At 36.7% G+C, this 21,214-nt stretch overlaps 1 long non-coding RNA gene across 1 annotated transcript; it reads left to right on the top strand.

Moving 5' to 3' along the window:
- Positions 1 to 3,085: 3,085 nt before the first annotated feature.
- On the top strand, positions 3,086 to 20,021 carry LOC140003298 (uncharacterized). Its single transcript, XR_011811676.1, has 3 exons — positions 3,086 to 3,276; positions 14,631 to 14,737; positions 19,710 to 20,021. It is a non-coding gene; the product is annotated as an uncharacterized lncRNA (long non-coding RNA).
- Positions 20,022 to 21,214: the final 1,193 nt, after the last annotated feature.

Raw genomic sequence — 21,214 nt, 5'->3', positions numbered from 1 at the left:
CATGGTCCATCCATCCTCCTCCTTTCCTAGTACAATGACAGCTGCAGAGTTATCTGTGAAAATAGCCTTATTTTTTCAAGACTGTTGTCATTTATGTGCCAAAATCACATGTACTGTTGTACCAACCAAAGTTAGAGCTTCTGGCCGTTAGGCTTCTTGGATACAGTGATCCTTACCAGGTTGGTCTCAAGGAAACTAGACAGGATACAGCAGTGTTTGACACTGTTTCTGAAGCTTCTGGATTGATAGCTTTACAGTTTACTTCCATTGTGAAAATTGTTTTTCATGGTGTCCAAAGAGACTGCAACATAGAATTTGCAGGAAATAACACTCCTGTTTGACAAACAAGCTCATTGGCAAGAAACACTGACATCGAGATCCAGTATTGAAGAGAGAAACTTTTGTGATAAAACCTATCAGATGAGCTATGTCTCTAATATCCTCTATGCACACTTTTGCTTTCTTAAGCTCTCTTGAATGACAGGATGGTCATTATTCACCACTTGACGGAAAAAAAACAGTAAGATGAGATTTTCAGTGACTATGTTGTATAGTCAACTGAGTTTACATATACACATTTTTTTTGCTTCCTATCTTGCATAGCATGCCCTAATAATAATCCATCCTGCAAAGCATCCCAGCTTAGGATTCATAATGACAGAAGTTTGAGAGAAAAAAGGTGGGTAGAAAAGAAGGTTGTAGAGGGAATAAAAGTTCTAAAGAGGGAAAACTTGGATGAGTACGGTGAAAAAGTAACAGTAATTAAATGGTAGTTCCTCTCCCACAGGCATGAGAAAAGGGAGGAAAAAAATAAATTAGTCATACATATTTTTTTTGTTGTTTTATCACAAGCTATTCCATAAATGGAAAACCAACACAGCTCAAAATAAATCCTGCATTAATCTACAATCTAATCTAAAGTCTACATATTTCTATTTATCTTCTGGATTTAGAACCTAGTTCAATTGAATGGATTTCTCTGAAGAGCAAATGAGGGTTGTCCATTTCCCTTCCCAAATCCGTTATTAGGGTTGTTCTTTTAATTTCTTTTTCATGTAAACTTCTTTCTGCATTATTTCTAAACCTTGCTATGAGTAGATTTGCAAAAAGTGAAATAAAGTATCTGGAGACTCCATTAATGGAGTCCATTCATTAATGATAAAAAGCATTGGATAAAGACTCTTGCAACAGTGGAGTTTTCTAACAACATTCAAGATGTCTTCTAGGCACTCTTCTTCTTTATTTACTTTTTTGATCCAGAATTTTTATTTATATACAAAAATTATTTTCTGTGATTTCACTTTGTTTAGTTACTGTTCCATAAGTCTCTGTCCTTCATTTTGAATTTTAGTTTTCTCTATGTTAAAAAGAAAACAAAAACCCTACACTTATTTAACTACCAGCTCTTCAGAGCTTTAGAGACCAAATTGCCTTGGAAACTAGAGGTTTAAGTAAGGATAATGGATTTCTGTTATTTGACAACTAAGCTATTTAATTATATAATGACAGATATAGTTCTGATTATATCTAAATTTATGATTGGTTAAAATTTCATTTTACAAGAATAGATTAATGATTAAATATCACATTTTCTGTAGAGATTTTTGTATTTTGATATGTTCATCATTCCACAGTTTCAAATAATAAAATGAAAAGAGTTGCAAGAGCTTTTTTAAAAATTAACAGAAAATTATATATTGAAAAACAATCCTGAATTTTGCATGGGACATCTTTAAATTGGGTTATAAAATATTACATATTTAATCTCTCTGAGATAAAGCTGCTGGTGGATATACCCAGGTTATTCAAACTCAGTATTCAAAGTGGGTATAAAAGCATTTGGAGTACCCACGTCAACTAAAAGGATAATATAACTACTTTACACAGCATGGGCACAATCACTAGTGTCAGCTTTGTATAGAAATTCAACTGTTGTTCACTGCGTCACTGCTGTGTGGAAGATCTGTAAGACTTCCCCAGGCTGTACGCGCTGAGGTATATCAGTGGTGCATCTAAGAAATCCATTTCCTGTATTGCGAAGTCAGAGCACTCCTCTTGACAGTTGCTGTGAGGAGGAACAAGATGGGCTGGTTTCATGCTGCAAAGATGCAATTCCTTCATACTGATATCCAGGGAAAGAAGCAATAGGACTGACAGTGTAGCAACCTAAACTGTGAACCTTGGAAAGGAAAGAACAAAAATGCTTCTTGCTAATACACAAGGAATAAACTTTTATGAAACAAACAGGAGGTTGCTAAACAAGATATCTTTTTTATTTATTTTTATTATGTTCAGTGCTCTGATTGATCTTGTCTTATTTGACCCAGCCTTGAGATCCTTTTAAGTGAATACATGTGACTGAAGGTGCAGCTTGTGTCCAAGTTTGACACTTGTGGATTTATGCTCTCAACATGCAGATTACCACCTGGGCTGAGGTTTAATACAAGGAGTTAAGACAAATTTTGGATAAAATATCAATTTAATGTAAAACCTGAGGTTTCTGTTTAGATATGCTTTCCTTGCTGCTGTCTATTCCTAGCCACTCCCTATTTCCCCAGTTATGCATTTAATTGCGTGTGCTAAGTTTTATTTTCTTTGTTTTTCTGTGCTTCAATATAGTACTATTAATGTTGTACAATTTGATTGAAAAGTGAATATTTCGTGCAAGGAGAGTATCTTGGAAAGTATCACTTTAATTCATATAGCTAGAACGCTGCTCTAGTCAAATATCAATTCTGCACAGTTCTTACAAATATTCAGAGAAAGAGTTCCTTCCATGTTCTAAAACCAGACTCCAGGATCCATCAGGCTTACCATCTCAGTAATGCTTCTGGGTGGGGATATTTATTTTTGTAATCATGAAGAGAACTGTCATGTTAATGCTGGTAGTAAGAGGCAATCATTGAAATGAATGCCTGACTATGTATTTTTAACATTGTTTCATAAATCAGAGGCCTGAAGGCATTTTGTTCAAACTTTCCCAGAGATGTCACCTTCAAATAGAAACAAGCACTGATAATTTAAAAATAAAAGATCTGTGGTTTAGAAAATCTTGAGGAAGGACTTCCAAGTGTTGCTCATGAGAGGATGCTAAAACATCAGAAATCAGTTTAGGAGGGCTGTATAGCAAAATTCATCTTCAATGTAATGCCTACATTAAATGCAATGTCTCAAGCAAGGACTTCCTTTGAAAATCTTCTACAAATTCTTTGCAGGTTATATGTGACCTTTTGTAGTCTTCTGGGAAGCCCTGGCTCAGAACACGTGGAAATACAGGTAAGTGAAATTATTTGGCTTTGCTATACTGCCTATTGATTTCAATGCAGTTTAAGATGTGGCAATAGCATAGACAAGATAAAGAAAAGTTCTTAGCAAATCCTCTTGACAATACACTTTTTGTCGTTAAAATTCACAATGCCAAATGATGTGGAAGAACTTAGCTCAGATGCACTGTCAGATAAACCTGACATAGGCTGTCTGTATGCTGGCTGGAATGGAAATGAGGTGCTCTTTGATCACTGTCTGCAAAGGAAACCTCTGTTTTTCCAGTTCTCAGATTATGTCTCATTTTGGGTATTTCATGCGTTTATCACTTGGAGGTGATGCATATAGAACAGTAATGAAGAAATACGCCAGCCCTCAAGGTACCATGCCAAAATAGAAGCCTGTAGTCAGCTGCAGCCTTCTGTTTGTCCTGTTGCCTGATCCCTGAGATCATGTTACTCAGTGGGAGATGGGAGATTTATCACAAAACTGGTAGTGACAAAATAAGCTGGGTACAGACTCTACAGGCCCTTGCTCATGATTCCCATCTAATGCTGGATAGCTGGAGAATTCTTTAAGGCCAGTATCAACAAAGCATTCTATGCAGTGCCAGCACTGACATGCAAACCTCATTTTACTGTGAAAAAAATTATAGCATAATAAAGATTAATGAAGAAATGCAACAGTATTATTGCAGCTTCCGTTAGCTTTCTCACTTTCACTCAGGTCAGACTGATTCAAAGGGGATCTCCCTGTATATTGTTACATCTCTGCTGTAGCAGCTACAGCCCTTCAAATGAAGATTAAATTAAATGACAAAAAGGAACATTAAGTAAAATTAAAGTGATAATAAAAATCAGGAAAGTGAGCTAGATTTGCTTTTTGTACTTGACTTACCCAGTTGATCTTAGGCATCATGATTGTGGCTGAAAACTGCATCATCTACCCTACTTCAGTAGAGAGGCTTACTTGGGTGAATGCACTGAATGTAAATGTCTCTGGGCTTTTGGGTTTAAATCAGCCATTAGTACTGCCTTTTATTTTATCCGATTAACATTTACACACTCAGGAAGGGAATACTTTCTTAGCCTAGCAATAGGGGTTTTTATTTTCCTTTTTACATCCTCAACTACAGACAATAACCCCCTAATGAGAGTTTTTTTTTTTTCTTGATACATTCTGAAGGAAGAGATTTGGTGGGAAAAAGTAATTGGTGATGGGTGATTGCCGTTTCTTCCTTGAAATTTTGCTGGCACTCTGAAAAGGCAAATAAGTGTTAAAGGCTGTCACATGCCTCAAGCAGCAGTTTATCTCCTGTGCTATGTGGGAGAACTGCTACCATACACAAATGAATATCACTGTTATCTTAACTACAAAGTTTATGCACACTGTGTCCTTTAGTTTTAAAAGCTATATGCTGCAATGAGTCAGCTAATATAGAATAAGGTTTAAAGGAAGTTAATGCACCAGAGAATGAAGCAGGACCTTATTCAGCTTGATGAACTAACATGCTATGTTCGATAAGAAATATGGACAATAACGGGGAACACAGCTGGGTACTCTTGTGGACCAGGGTTTTGAACCAGAGCCAGAGAGATTAAGCTAGCCTAATAGTAATGATCCTCTTGTAGAAATGTTCAGTGGAATTACTTCATGTTAGCACTGGAATAAGGGGTGTCTGCCTAGCTCCAGTGTCCTTGCTTATATGGGAATTTTGGAAGGGAAGAGAATGGGCCAGCACTGCTCCCTGCCACAGGCTCTCTTTTGTAAGTCTCAACAAATCAAGCATCTCAGGCAGTTGCTAAGAAACACAGGCAATAATCACTGTGTCTCAGTCCCACATTTGCCAAATAGAGTTAAAACCATCTCTTTCATAAGAATATACTCACATGCATTGTGAGGAACATATGTGCAGAACAGACAAACAAGGAAGAGTTATCAGACATGCAAAGATGAGGAGAGGACAGGACAGGAGAGGAGAGACTGGACAGGACAGGACTATACTCAGCTCTATCACTGATTAAAAACAAACAAACAACAACAACAAAACCATAAGACTGCAGTTATCATAAACTTTCACATTCTCTTGGGAAGATTATTCAAAAATTATCTTTTATAAGGCCTCCTTAGGTACTTTTGTAGGTATTACACTTAAAAATATATAACTGTAGTCTTCCTGAATTTTAGGATGTTGGGTAAACTGCTGTTGAGGATGTGCAATGTAAGAATATTTCACAGATATTAATGATCAACTTGCTGTACCATAGGTTCTCCATTAATAACCATGAAGTACTCGAGTTTGAATATAGACATTTTTCTATTTGCCCAGTAACATGCTGGAGAATCCAGGCAGGCTTTGTGCAGTCTCCATTGAAGCACAAGCCTGCCACTTTCAGAACAGAATACATGTAGCCTGAACTTTTCACAGCTGCAAACTAGATTTCTTTGATGGATCAGTGATTTTTAAAAGGCAATTATTTTCCTTTTTACCTAATTCTGTTGCTCCCTGTGTAATACATATAAGCAATTGAAATATCCTGGTTTTATCTTTAGATTTTCAGCTGAGTAGAAAATAAACAAGCAGGCACTATTCTGTGACAATGGCACTTGGGGGAAAAAGAGATACAGGCACTTTTTTTTTTCTTTTTGTTCTGCAGTAGATCCCCAAGTAATTTGTCCAGGTTATTTTATATAGTCAGCGTTGCTTCCTGACACATATGTTCCTTTTTCCCCAGAGCAGGGGACACAATAACTCATTACTACTGTAGGACTCTTCCTTAGTGATTTAGTCAAGTTGCTGTCTTACTCCCTGATTAATTCACACGGCTTCCTCACAAACTCTTACTTAATATAGTGACAGAGCTCTGGCTTGGCGGGTTCCCACTCTCTAGCAGAATAATCGTGTGGCCTTCTGCAGCATGCAGGCTGCTGGAAAAGCTTCTGGGCCTGGACAAGCTGTTTGAAAAGTGACTTGGCTGCAAGACAAAGCCATGCTGGCTGAACCTCCATGCTATCTCCCAAGGAGATTGCCATGGCAGTGCAGATAGCCTATTAACAACCTTCTCTGTTTGCTTCTGTCTCACTGGGCAGCAAAATTACTTGTTTAAAGGCAAACACAAAGGCTGTCAAACTGAAAGGGAAAATAAACAACTGAGGTCTGATAGAACATCCCAAATCATGTATCAGTAGCCAAGGGCATATGTGCAAATTGCCACATCATGCCACATAAATGCCACCTCCATGGAGCAGCCATTTGTCGCTGTTTTCATGCTCTTGCCCCTTGAATTTATTATCCCAAGGCTCCTCAAGCCACTGTAACACTTCATGCACATCTGCTAGCCTGCATAACCCGTTGCCCTTCCCTAACTTGTTCAAGATTATGTATTTTCACCTTTTGCCTAATTGCCAGTTGTTGTCTCAGCAGATACCTTTGAATTTTCTGTTCTTTATCAGCAGCCTTCTCCCTCATGGCCAATTTCTGTTTCATGATATGTGGAAACTGAATATATAGGTAAAAGAGCTAATTAGGAACTTTGAATTGAGTCTCAGAAGACCTGAGTTCTGTGGTTGGATTAAAAGATACTTTTTGTCTGCTGAATATAAATTTGACAATATTTAAACTTTCATAGCATCTTAGATCAGAGCATAGAAAGAGTCTGTTTCTTGTAAACACACTAGGGTTATTTTGACAGGGGTTGGACAAGATCACCTCTAGAGGTCTGTTTCCAACCTCAACCATTTTGTAACTTTTATCCATCTGGGCAAAAACGTTCATGTCTGAGGATCTCATATCTTACTACCATAATAACCCTGACAAATTAATCTACTGTTTCACACATGTAGCAATTATGTCTGAGAGAAGGCAAATTATAAAGTTTCTGTGCTCCACAAAATGAACAAACTCAGATGGAACTGTGAGGTAGGATTGGGAATGCCATCTTATCAACAGAGTGCAGTGAGCAGGGCTTGAACCCATTTATTAATTCATTCTGAAGGAACCTTTTCACGGGAGTATTTGCGGTGAATGCTCTTATTTATTTTTACTCCTCTTTTAAGACAATGTGCGTGGTTTGTAGTTTGGCAATAGCCATTCTAGCAAGAAAATATTTAACAGTATGTTTCAGAGAATCTCTTCAATAGCTATGAACAGTGGTTAAGAACATAAGAGTCCTCTTCTTACCATCAGATTAATTATTTCTATTGTATAATCTTGGACAGGCGTAGGCAGGAATCAGGTCTTCCATATTCTGGATATCTACACCTATAAGAGAAAAACATTGCCTTAAATAACTTCTGGTTATATAAAGTGTAAGAAATAGTAACACACTTGAACGCAAGGTAACATTACAGTGTTTGTAGTTAAAGAGTACGGTTGTGTTCTTTATGGACTCTTCGGTTCAATGGTTGATCCAACAAATTATGGGAACAATCTTTTGGAATTTTCTCCTCCAAAAATATTTTGCTCAAAAACAAATTAAAATTTTAATTTCATTTTCTGTTTGGGACATTTTTAAACCACATTTGTAACAAAAAAATAATTTAATTTTTGAATAGAAGCAGTTCTAAAATTGAAGGTTGAAATGCTCTATTTATAAAATGCTTACAGCAAGTGATTGCAATTATCCGACGACAGCCTCTCTTTGGATATTATTGGTTTAACCATAATTTTGATAAAATATTTTGTAGGCAACATGATATTAGGATACTTAACACTTTTCTGAACTGTTTCTTCTCTTCCATGTACTTACGACAGGAAAACTATCAGATGATATTCAATAAGATGAGCCAGCCAAAAGATTTGTCTTCTGTTCCTTCATACATTTACCCTGTCATGTCACTGCCTACATTTTAGCAATCTCTCTGATGATGAATAAGGAAACAACTTATCTGCAGTATCAGAATAAAAAAAGAAGCCAATGTAAAACAATAGAGGCTTTTGTGAAGATTTGATCTGTATGATTTATACTTTAATTATAATAAATGTAGATTAGAGAGGGTGGGGGTGGCATTGGGATAGGTTTCTCTGCAGGCTTCTGCTATCTGGAGCCTACAGAGAGTCAGTTTTGAAATAGAGTGGGAAGAAAAATAAAATACAGCCAACTATGGAAGACTATTTATATAGTCTCTTTATAGATATCCTTAGCATTCTCCTAAGCTCTGATTCTGAAAATATTTTTGTTTGGATTTAGTTTTATGCTTTGTTTTGCTGCCCCAAGTTGCTATCCGGATTTCAGTGGTTGAGGTACATCTAAATAACATCAGGTCTGAGATAGAAGCTAGGTTCGTCTAGCTGGATGTTTGTCTCCAAAGGCTTTCAATGAGCGCACAGAATATCTTGGGTAGTATATCAAGCTCTGCAGAACATTCATACTTAGTTTATATTGCATACAAAATTTAATTTTCGAGGGCTGATGTTGGAGGTGCTAGTGGCTGCAGGCAGAGGTAATTTTATGTCTCTTATATGAGCAAGGAGGACCTAGACAGGTAAATATTGTGTATTCCAGCATGACAGAGTATATTACAGAGTCAGCTGGAAAACATGGTTTCTGTTCCATGTGAGTCTTTATGAAGTACTCAAAATTATTGAGTCTGGTTGACAAGGACAGAGCTGTGCAAAGCAAGTCTAAGCTCGTGTGACTTTGTGACCCACTTATGACTATCAAAGGGTTGTCAGCCACAGTTTGACAACCATTGGCTAGTAACTTGGCTCTGCTCATACTATCATTTACTCCAGAAACTCAGTGAAATTAGATGTGATTAAATCCAGTACAAATAAGTTCAGACTTAGGCCCAAGTCTGAAAAAAAAAAAAAAAATCTTTACTCAACACATTTTTAAGCTAAAATGCTAGTAAATGTCACTAAAATGTTAGACTGAAATGTCACCTGTTTGTTCATTACCATCACCATTTTGTATCAGGTTGTGTTGAAGTTTGTATATCAGTAATGACACAGACACCATTCTCATAGGCAAGAGAGAAAAAAAGACAGACATAAAAAAGACAGACACGTTCACTGCATAGAAGAGGGTAAAGAACAAATCAGAAAAATGCATATTTTAAAATAGTTATTTACAATTGACTGTAAAGGCTGAACTTTATTGCATGGGCATGTATTTTTTCTAATCTGCAAGAAAGCAGAACAGTGAATGGTGGTAAAAGGAAGATTTAATGTGTCGGAGAATGTACATATAATTTCATAGAGTTATTTTTTCCTCTTTACTGTTTATTTTCTTGTTTCTCTTTTGAAACCTACAGTTTATTTCATTTCATCTTTCTGTATTCTGTCTGATGAGGCAGAATTAGACTTAGTCATTTTCTAGTAATCTGCTTCAACACAGGCATTTTATGGAAGAAATTCGAATACAGTAAGACATAAAATAATTGCAAATAGTTTGGAGAGATAAATGAACACACAGGACCATCTAGTTCTGCTTATTTCTTCAGTAGTTTAACCCCATTTCTTGTACTGAAATTGATTGTTTAACATTATGCTGCATGTATTAGTTTCTTTTAAGATTAAATAGGTGTTGTTACAAATAAAAATTAGTGAAGAACATATTAAAATGTGTGTATATATGCCCATTTTGTGTGCATACATGCATCTATGTAAAAAAGACTGCAAATGTGTGTTCTTTAATCAAACAAGTTAAAGCAACATGCACCAGGAGCATTACCTTGCAGGAATAGATACCAGAAATCAGAAATTGAAAGATAAAAGTCCTTCTACTAAAAAATAATTCAAGTGCCCAAATCTTTCAACTTTCTGTCTCCTCAATTTTTCCAGCTTTCTTTTGAAAGATGAAGAACAGGAGAAATTAGTTCAACAATGTCTTTGAAGTAAGACCTGGAATTTATCATAGTAAGTCTGGGATGACTCCTGTGCTCCCTTCTATCTCTATCCATGTGTATTTTCGCTCCTTATACTAGTATTGTAAGCTCTGCTGGGGCATGAAGTAGGTTTTATTCTTTGTGATGAGAGTTGTTGTTGTGATACTGTAGCGCAGACAGTAAAATATTTTGCTTATTACAAGGCAGAAACATGCTTTTTCTCCTTTACCCAGCACTACCCAGTGGCCAGTAGACAACTCCCCAAATCCATGGAAGCAGAGGCATTTCTGGAGTAGCATTCCCTGCTCAAGTGATGATTAGAAAACAGATAAAGTCAGACAGACAGCAGTATTACTCCTGAGGGAGAGACCGAAAAGTAAATCCAACTGAACAAATAAATCTCCCAACTTACAGTAATGACTTAGGAGGGAACACATCCTCCGTCAAGCTACCAAGTGCAAAGTATAAGTAAAGGAAGTTCCCAGCAGGTGTAATTCACAGGGTATCAGAACTCCTAAAAACCCAACTGAATTTCAAGCAATTGCATTTCAATGTTAAGATTAAATACAAAGATATTAGAAGGAAAAAAAAAAGAGTGGAGATGAACAGCTCATCAAAGTATTTATTCTGAAAGAGGCATACAGGCCCATACGGGCATTAAATCTCAAGAGACTTATTAATGAATTCTTTTCCTTCGATATTTTAACCTAATTAGTTGTGTATTTTTCAGGCTGTGCAGTCCAGCATTATGCTCCATGGGAGTCAAGTTCTGAAACTGCTTTACAAAAGCAGCAGACAACACCTTCCAGTGATCAAACTCACCATGAGCAATCACTGTAAGGTAGCAGCTCTGTTGCATTTACTATCCCCAAAATATTTCAGTGGTGCAGTCCCGCATTATTGCAATTAAAATGAAGGGGCAGAAATGTCCTTCCCCTATTGTTCTTTTAGGCAGCTGAAACAGTTTTCAGTCTTGTTCATCAGTGACCCTCAAGCCAGGGAGCATAATGCAATCAAAACTGTGTAGTTCGGAATGTGTGATTAGAAGAGCCAAACAGTAGATGAAGGCAATGAGGATAGAAAATGGAAATAAGGAGTCTTAGCTCACCCTTGGGAATAACTGAACAATAAAGACATGATAAACATGACAGAGAAAAGGGGTCGAATTCAAATTGAACACTGGCTGCCACAGAGTGGCAAAGAGCCATTGAGTTGATTTAGGGTTTGGAGCATGTCGAGAGACTGAGGGAGTTGGAACTGTTCAGCCTGGAGAAGAAGAGGCTTAGGGGGATTTGTTCCATGTGCATAAATATCTGATGGAGGGCGAGAAGATGGAGCTCTTCTCAGTGGTGCCCAGCAAGAAAATGAGGCAATCCGCACAATCTCAAATACAGGAAATTCTATTTAAACATTTAAAAAACAAAAACAAAACAAAACAAACAAGCAACAACAAAACACCTTTTTAATGTGAGGACACTCATGCACTGGAAGAGGTTGGCCAGAGAGGTTGTGGCATCCCGAAGATCTTCTAAGCCCAAATGGACATGGCCCTCAGCAGCCTTCTTTAGCTTCCTCTGCCCTGACAGGATAAACTGGTTGGTCTGAGACGCCTTCTCACTTCAGCTGTCCTGTGATTCTGTAAGCTGAGTTATTTGTCTAAAATCAATTAGATTTTTAGGACAGATTGGCCAACGATGTAACTTGGTCAATTTTCCTCTGGGTACATTTGTACAAGCTGTTTCATAAGCAGGGAAACAACCCATAAAACCCTGTAGTTGTCACACAGGCATCTTCTGATCCATCTTTTAGGAAAATTACTATGGCAATGCTATCAAAAAAGCAAGGCAGTTTGGGTTACTTTCAGATTATGTAGCCTGGAAGTTGTAGCTGGGCACCCTTTTTATTTTTGGCCAGTTTCAAATTTGATTGTTTTCTAATAAAACTGTACTCTTTGTTTAAAAAAAAAAAATAGTTTTTAGAAACTTACTTTTCCTTTGAAAATATTTTTGCTGGATCATTTTTTAGCCTCCCTTAATATGTTTCTCTGCTTTGTACATGGTACTTATCTGTTGTTTCCCATCTTACAGGATAAAGTCTGAAATGCAACTTTCATCTGTGTATATTCAGCCAATGACCGGCATGAAGTGCCCAGTATCCCTCCCTACCTGCTAGTACCCTAGAGAGCAAATTAGTAGTGGAAGCAATAGCCATGATAAAATTGATGTTTGAAGAGGTAGTTTTCCAAAACACCAACATTTATTTGCCTGAGTTTTTGTAAATAAGTAGTTTTACCTGCTCTATCTGCTGTCTTATTGTGTATCCTTCTGTGTTTAATGCAGGTTCTACTGAATATAAACATAAACAATTATTTCTAAAGTCTTATTAAGACAAGCTATAGAATACGATTTGTGGGACCTCAGTAATAGGGGCAAGCTATAACATTTTAATTTTTCTGATTTATGGGAAAGAAGAAGCAGCTCCTATTGTTCCTACAGTTCTTAGTCTGGGAGGAGGCGCTCTTGTTTTTTTCATAAGCTTTCCTCTGCTATTTTCTTTGCTACGCTGCCCTTCATGTAGCTCCCAGGTTTTCCTGTAATGTTTCTCCTTTTCCTTGTGTATTACTGTGAATACAACCCACCATCAGGGCAATGAGAAGTAACCTTAACCCTCTTCTCTTAGAAAAATCCACATGAACTGGCTGCAGACAAATATGCAATAGAATTATCCACACTTCATCATACCGCTTGCAAGAATTTGTCATCAGCTGTTGCTTACAACATACAGACAGAATAGGAAAGTGGGAGACTGTGAATCAAAGACTGTGATCTTATATTACTGTAACTTTGCAATATAATCAGTATATATGCACTAGTTCCACTTGTAAGGTTGGGTAAAGAGTGTAACTCATATTTACTGCTACCTGAGGGAATGGATTTGTATGAAAAAGGCAGGGGTAAGAAAAATAGCTAAAACACAGTTAAATTAATTGAGTTGTTCAGAAGGTATAGAGGTTAAAAAACAAAACAAACAAAAACAACAACAATAAAATATATTTAACAATAACACTGATTAAGTTTTGCTTAACAAACTGGTCTTACTCCAATTGTACTTTTTTTTTTTTTGTCTGAGCTCAGCATTGTCTACCTTGCTTCCAGGGATCTGCAACTATCTATTCAGAAACACCTGTAGCACATATTTAAATATATACTAACAACTTGACAGTTATATGGCTTATTTGACTTCTACAAATTTCAGTGAAATCACAGCAACCAGTGGTGAAATTCAAGCTTATTGATCACCCCTTTTAATTCCGTTTTAACTTGACTGGCCCATAAATTTTTGTTAGGTTCAATGCAGAAAGAATAATTTAACTTGTAGTGATTAAAAATCAGCAAGGCTATGAAATTTCCATGTATATTTTGCCAATGCAAGGCAAGCATTTATAGTGAAATTATCTTTGGGATTTTCAATCCTGTTAGCAGAATGTAATAAGGATCAATTGTACTCTACTACATATCTATGAAAGCAGCTACATTCTCATCAATTTGTTAGAAGGTGGTATAATTTACTATTCTCTCCGAGAGGTCCTGTGTACCACAGAAAATTAAATACTGTATTTGTGTGTGAATCAATACTTAAATCATCACTGTCATTGTTATTAAGTACTAACTAATGTGAGTTAGGAGATGATGGCCAAAGGTAGCTAAGCACTGGAGGTTAGCACATGTGCCATGCATTTTATCTCTGAAATGTGCAGCACACTTAAATCAGACTTAAAGTTCCCTTAAGGGACAGCAGAGAAGAGCTTATTATCATGTACTCTCCATTTTCAATAGGCTTTCTGCAGCAGGCATCCATGGCTGTGAATATCAATATAATCCAAGTGTGCTTTCAGTTGTATTACCCTGTACCGTACCAGAGAGCTCTACAGAGTACCATGAATCACTTCTGATGGAATGAGCCCTAAGAATATGAAGAACCATCTGTGAAAGGGAGCACAAATGAAGAACCAGGAGCCTAGATACTTTCTAGTACTTTGATTATTGTAGTGGAGTGCATGGGCACTTATTTATGCTTGTTTGACTGATTTTTTTTATGCTGAAAAATATTGTACTTGGAGATTTTACAATGCCAAGAAGGAAGCAAACTGAGCCACTAGGAAAGCAAAATTAGTATGTGGATGCTACTATTTCATACTCCAGAAGATCTATGCTTGGCTGACATCTACAAGATTTAAATAGCGCAGGTTTCAATCTTTGGTAAAAGATTAAAATGGATGGATTTGTGTCCTGGCACAAGCACATATGCTCTCTCTTTGATCCATTGTCCTCCACCAAGTGTAAGATGGACATAAATTGTAATGACCCAGAGGAAGTAAGATCAATGCTGCTAAGTGATTATAAAGTTTCTTTTGGACAGAATGCATTATTTGCACTTTTAAGTAATGACAGCCTTGATACTAAGGCTAGCTTAGCAAAAACTATGGAAGGCACTGGAATATAGTAGGTACAAGGACCTGTTTTTGTTTTTATTTCCAGAATAATGACCACTTTGTGGCTCTTGGTGCACATATGGCTCACAAGCAAATGAATTGTGGCTCTCAGACTTTGCCTATGAATTTTCCAGGAGTTCACTTGTCCTTCAGGTACGTGATCTATATCAATTGTTTGCAGCTATATCAAGCATGCAGCCTGCAGCATCAAGATTAGTGGACAACTTTGCATTAACTAATGGCTTTGGACATGTAATCTCTGTGATGCAGTCTCCCATGTAGTAGCCATGTAGCCAGAGTCCTGAGAACTCTAAAATGAATAATTCTCCCTAAGAGCTAAATTCAATACACAATTCCCCAGCTGATATTTTTTTACGTCTGTAATAGTATCAAATGGACAGGAGTTTGTAGGTGATAAGACCAGTTTACAGATAGATTCCACTTGAATGCCCTTGAAATGGGAGAAGAATTCTGTTCAATCAAGCAGAACCTTTAAGACCAAAGACCTAAACTACTTGTAAATGATTTATCCAATGAAAATACAATTCTCTTTTGATGGCAAATCTCTCAGTAGAAAATAGAAAAGCTAATCTCTAGAATCAGAGCAGAAGACGGTAGAGGGTCTGGACTTTGAAGCTGATTGTTATGTTCCTTGCTTTTAATATTTTTTTCCAATAAAACAAGTCATTTCGAAAAGGATTTGATGGCTCTCCCCACTGCTTGCCTAGAGTGGTTTATAATAATCTAAGAGTTTACTTGATGATGATGATATTTTCTTCAAGAGCTAATCTGACAGTGAGTCTCAATATGATATACGATACATGCAGTGGCAAGAATGGCTCAGTAGCAAGCTTTTGACTGTATCACCACATTTATTTCACATGATGAATTTTTTTTTGTTAGGAGTAGGGACTATAGATTATGCCTAGTACTAGTGGTTCATCATGGACATGTATTTTGTGCTGCATTTCAGTGTGGACATAGATATGTCCCTGATGATTTCAGAGACACTGAGTATTAGTCCTTATTTTTATCAAATGTAACCTGCTTGTTTTTTTGTTTTTGTTTTTGTTTTTGTGATTAGTTTTTACTGATATTTCTGGACTGAAGGAGCCGGATACTTCTACTTCACAAAGCTATTCAAAATATGTGCATTTTACATATAGATATTTTTGCCAGCTCCTTGTATGCCTTGCTGGTAAAAAGGTGTTTTTTTAAACACCAGTGATAGGACCCACAGGAATGGTGTTAAGCTGAGGCAGGGGAAGTTTAGGCAGTTTAGGCAGTTTAGGCATCAGGAAGAGGTTCTTAACTGAGAGGGTGGTTGCACACTGGAACAGGCTCCCCAGGGATGTAGTCACTGCACCAAGCCTGTCTGAATTTAAGAAGCAATTGGTCTGTGCACTTAATCACATGGTCTAAACTTTTGGGTAGACCTGTGCAGTGCCAGGAGTTGGACTTGATGATCCTTATGGGACCCTTCCAACTAGGGATATTCTATGATTTAAAATAACTAACTTAGACGTTTGGGGACCAGAGAATTTTATTAAAATCTTGCTTTAGTTTATGATTGCCTGTTTCCAGATTACTCCAAAAAACTACCTTGTGAATGATCATTAATTTTATATCTGATCCAATTACTTCTATGCAACTGCTGGTTTAATGATGAGAATAACATTTTACTGATTTGGGTGAGATGTTAAAACCTTGCTACAGGTGTAACAGCATTTTCAGACAGAAAAAGTAGAAGGCCTCTAATTCTATTTATCCAGTTAACCATAACCTTAGTTCAAGAAAACACCTCTTTAAAAGACAAAGATATATAAGGATATGTTCAACATTAACTGCATTCTTGAAGCCATACTAACATCAGAGCCTTCCAATAAAAGAGACTAATTGCTTCTTTTTCTGGAAGTTGTAGGGAGAGGAAGTTTCGGAAGGTGTTTGTTTATTTATTTATTTATTTATTTCAAGCTAGAGTCAGGATGTAAGTTCAAATATTTGGCTTTTATCTTTTAACACCAAAGAATATCCACTATACCTTTAAAAAAAAAAAAAAAAAAAAAAAAAGAAAAAACAAACAAGCAAAAAAACACTGAAATGGTTTCTGTAAAATACGTTCACCCTAGTGTGATGGCAGGGTTTTTATATTGACTGTTGTATCAGAATGAGTAACCTCATCACTGATCTAGGGTAATTATATATTGTTTAATTTTCATCAAAAAAGCAAAAAGTAAAATTATATTTGATAATGACTTTACCTGGAAGATATTGTGGAAGGTGGCTTAGTTCAATCCATCATTATAGCAGCTAAGCTATAATGAAATGTGGGGGAAATTGAATTTGCCAATTTTGGTTACATGCAGTTTAATTATAATTGATTTAGTGCTAATGCTGTATATCTCATGCAGAAGGCTGACTGGATAAAGGATTTCACAGAATTCACTGAAGCTCTCTTTCTCCCCTGCTTTTACACTGCAGATAGTATACTTCTAAACACAGACACTGTGATTATTATATCTGGGCCCTAAGTATTGTCTAAGCACCACATGAAATGTTATCTTGTGTCTACAGATCTCCTTCCTCCCCTCTCTACATCAGATCTGACTGTCAAAACTGGCCAAGTAATTGGGACAATTAAGGTGCCCCTGAGATATAATTATCCTTTATAATTTCTCTATATGTTTAAGAAGAAGGATGATTGGCTCACAGAAACAGGCTCCCTATGGTACAGTGAGAAAGAGGATACTGGAAATGAGCAAATCAGCTTTAATGTCTTGTACTTAAATAGTCCCCAAAATAATTTAAGCCCAAACTCTTCCTTCTGCACTGGTAACTTTACACCACAAAGCAACACTTTGAGTATGTATAGCCAAATAAATGAGGAACATCTCTGTACAAAGGATCCTTTGGTGTATTAGGATCCTGGTAATGATTCCCAATTGCTGGCATGAAGAAGATAAATGTGACAGCTGTTTTCCCATGCCCCACTGACTTGCTATTCATCTAAGTACCTAGATGGTCCTCCAGCCGTTAGTGAATGCACCCACACAGCTCCTCTATAGCTGAGCAGCCTTATTCCCACTTTCACAGATGAAGAGCTCATTTGGACTAATGGAATGTCTTTTTCTTGTTATTTGTATTTTATTGGGGAATGTCTGAATGGTTACCTTGACCACATAACTACTAGACAAGCACCACTCACAAGGCCATAGGGGCAGGACCATGCCTACCATGAAAGTGACAGTTCAGAGAACTGGCCCTTCACCATAAGTGTCCAGGCCTCCTCAGGTATGTCATTGTCCAGCCCAGAAATGTTATTCTTCCCTTCTCTCTATCTCCATCTGATTACAAATTATAAAATGGGAATAACGATTTTAACATAATTCTGGGAAGAAAATTTAGATGAATAGCAAGCAGCATTATTATTGCTTGGGTTAAACAAAAAGCTGGTTGCAAAATACCTTTTAACACCAGTGCAGTACCACAGCACTGTCTTGGCCTGAGACTTCAAAATTCAAATAGAAGACTAAGGAGGTAATATTTCCCTCAGGCAATCAAGGTGCACCATTTACTTCAGTTCCTGAAGAATGCATAAATTTAAAAAGGTAAATATGAAACAATGGTAGAGAAATAGGTGCATTCATGAGAAAAATGTTTACATCACATCACTCCCCTAGGCAAGAACGTACTCTTTCCCATCTCCACACCTAAACTTGTATGTTTCTACAGATCCACTTGTTTAAACAATTGCATTCCTTAGGGAAAAGGAATAGTGATTGCTTTAAATTCATCTCCTTTCACCCCAGAAATGTTTTTTACGCATTGCAGTGACTACTAAATCACTGAATTCCCTGACATGAAATAAAATCCTATTTAAAACACATAGCCATATAGAAAAAGTCCTCTCTTACAGGGCATAGGTTGGAAAGAATCAGTAAAACAGAAATCAAACTTTGAGGAAGCTGTTAACTATATTCTTTATGCAGATATATTTTCTCTTCTGTATACCCTAAATACTAATTCTGTGAGGATTAAACATTTCAGGAAGAATTTACTGTTGCTTTGCATCTTCCATGTTCAAATACATTCAACAAATTGTATGAATATTGCACTTGAATGAGATGGTACTTTACATTCAGTTCACATTCTCCTTAGTTGACTGACAACACGTATCAGAAGGCAGTTTAAATCCAGCACCCAGCATACATATTATCTTCTAATAGGCAAGGAGAGCAAATAGTGGCTACTTCTTTCACCCCTTCACCCATGCCTGGGCCTGCTGAATGAACTTGAAGACCTGTACCAGAAAAAATGCTCTCTTGAGAGCAAAGGAACATGTGTGTTAACACATGTCCAGATTCACACAGCCTAAATTATACCAAAGTCTTTGTGCCTTATGTTTGATGTGTAGGTCTAGAATCATCTGCTCAAATCCAAGAGGCCCAAATTGGCCCTTTCCATCTCTACCTCAAGCACCCAAAGGACCACGAAGTCACCCCTATCATCCATTGCAATTTTGGCCTTGAAACTCCTTATCACCACCTACGTACATGTGCTCACTTCCAGAACTTGTTTTCTGTTCAGTTCTGGAAGAAGGAAAAGAATGTGTGTTTCTCCTTTGTATCTTAATTTTCTCTGTGCTCTTTCCTGGTTGCTTCTTATTCACTTGCTGCTCCTGGACTATACCAGCTGCAAATATAAAAAGGAAAAGAAATGCAGCTGACTATATTGGCAGGCAGGAGTGAGAATATGAAAGAGGGTTGCTTGTGTAGCCAGTGAGGCTCAGATTCTTCAAACTTTGCTTGCCATTGTCCTTCCATCAAACGTGTGTCACACAGCTTAGCTGATTTCACTATTTGTTTACCCAAATTAGCCATCAAAATATAAAAGGAGGCTCTGAGATTTGTTTATGCCTTCTGGAGAAGCCATTCCCTTGGTTCCCATATTTTTGACATATTTACCTTGTTCTGATCCTCTCCCAGCCCTGGTATCACTCTGTCACCATAAACTCCTGCAGGGCAAATTTGACCCATTGTGCTGGTAATACAATGACATTTCAATTGTAAAAAATATATTAAGTTGCACCATCGTCATATAAAATATTTATATTTCCATTTGCCAGGGGGAAGGGAAACACTTCAGAGCAATTACTTGGGTCTTATAAAAAAAAAATAGCAGGAAAAAAGCCAGAATATTTTCCCTGAGGAATGCCCCAAATTGCTGAGATGTCCCCCAATGGCCAATGACATGGGATTTCTATAGCCACATGAAAATGCTGATATTGAGGTATGTACACTGTTTACCTGTACTCTGTTGTAGTTTATTTTGCATTGTCTTACAGAAGTTTTGTGAGGAATATTTTTCAGTAGTGTTTCTAATGCCTTTCTTTGTAACTGTCTCTTTTCAGAGCTGATCTCAGTCAGTACTAGATGGGTGAACAGGGATTTTGAGATGATATAGTTCTGGTTTTTATATATACGTTTATATATATGTATATATAAAAATAATAAAAAAATACATTAGTGTGGAGAATATTTGTTCTATTCCTGTTTTCATTCCCTTGGTGGAGGCTAGAGGTGAGCTGAGGTAGAAATTGTGGTCAGTTCTTCTACTTTAAAAGAAATAAATGGCAGTTTGCAAGGTGGACTGGAAAGGCCTCAGAGAACATGGAGATTTGGAGAGAATAAAGGGAAAAGCAATTACTGCTTGGATAAAATACCACACACAACAGTAGCATTAATGGAAATCCATAGCATTCTTCTTCCCTTTCTCTTTTTTCATTTCTCTTACTCTCTAATTAATGTTACAAGAAAACTGTAGAAATGTATAAAGTATATAATATATACTTCAAAAAAGATATAAAATAATAAACTATTTGAAGTTGTTTCAAGCTTACATTTTCAGATGAAATCCCTATTTTAGCCTTTTAGCCTAGTGTTTTTCAAAATATACAAGTAATTTTCGTGAAAAGAAAATAGAAATTCACTCTTTTCATTTACTTTCAATTTTATTATCTTTCCCTTTGTATGTCTTCTCCCCTTTTCTTCTGATTTATCTCTAGAAAACATCTTGGAGCAGAGATGGAATTATAAAGGCTTATAAATACGTGCTATAAAATGTATTTTAAAGGCTTATTTTCAAAGAGTTTTAATGACAATTTCCATTGTAGTAAGAAGCTTGGCTTTCAAGTGGTCTTTAAAGAATTCCTAAATATATAGTCTTTCAATCGAATTTTGGGATATATCTTAGTAACGATAGTCATAATATATAAAATACAGTGGTAGTACCAGAACCTATTGATTTTGCTAAATGCCCAAATCTCTGACCGTACTAGTACAATACAGCTACTTTTTGTTTAGACCTTGAGATATTTCAAATATTGGGGTAGTTCTGAGTGGCAGGAGTGAAAAGAAAAGATAAAATTACGTTATTGTTATCTAACTTGCACTGAAAGCATTTCTTTAGAACTAGTCTGGTAATTGACTTCAGTAATTGCCAGGCTGCTCGGTATACTTGCTGTATTATTTAAAATCCTGGGTCATCTTTCTGTAATTTCGATCAGCATGTTTTTCACTATGACACAGTTTTCACATTCTAAGTATTACATGGCCAATTCTGCAAAGCACA

Source organism: Anas platyrhynchos, chromosome 10, assembly GCF_047663525.1.
Source record: "Anas platyrhynchos isolate ZD024472 breed Pekin duck chromosome 10, IASCAAS_PekinDuck_T2T, whole genome shotgun sequence".
NCBI classification, from domain to species: domain Eukaryota; kingdom Metazoa; phylum Chordata; class Aves; order Anseriformes; family Anatidae; genus Anas; species Anas platyrhynchos.
This window is presented reverse-complemented; position numbering and strand designations above follow the sequence as displayed.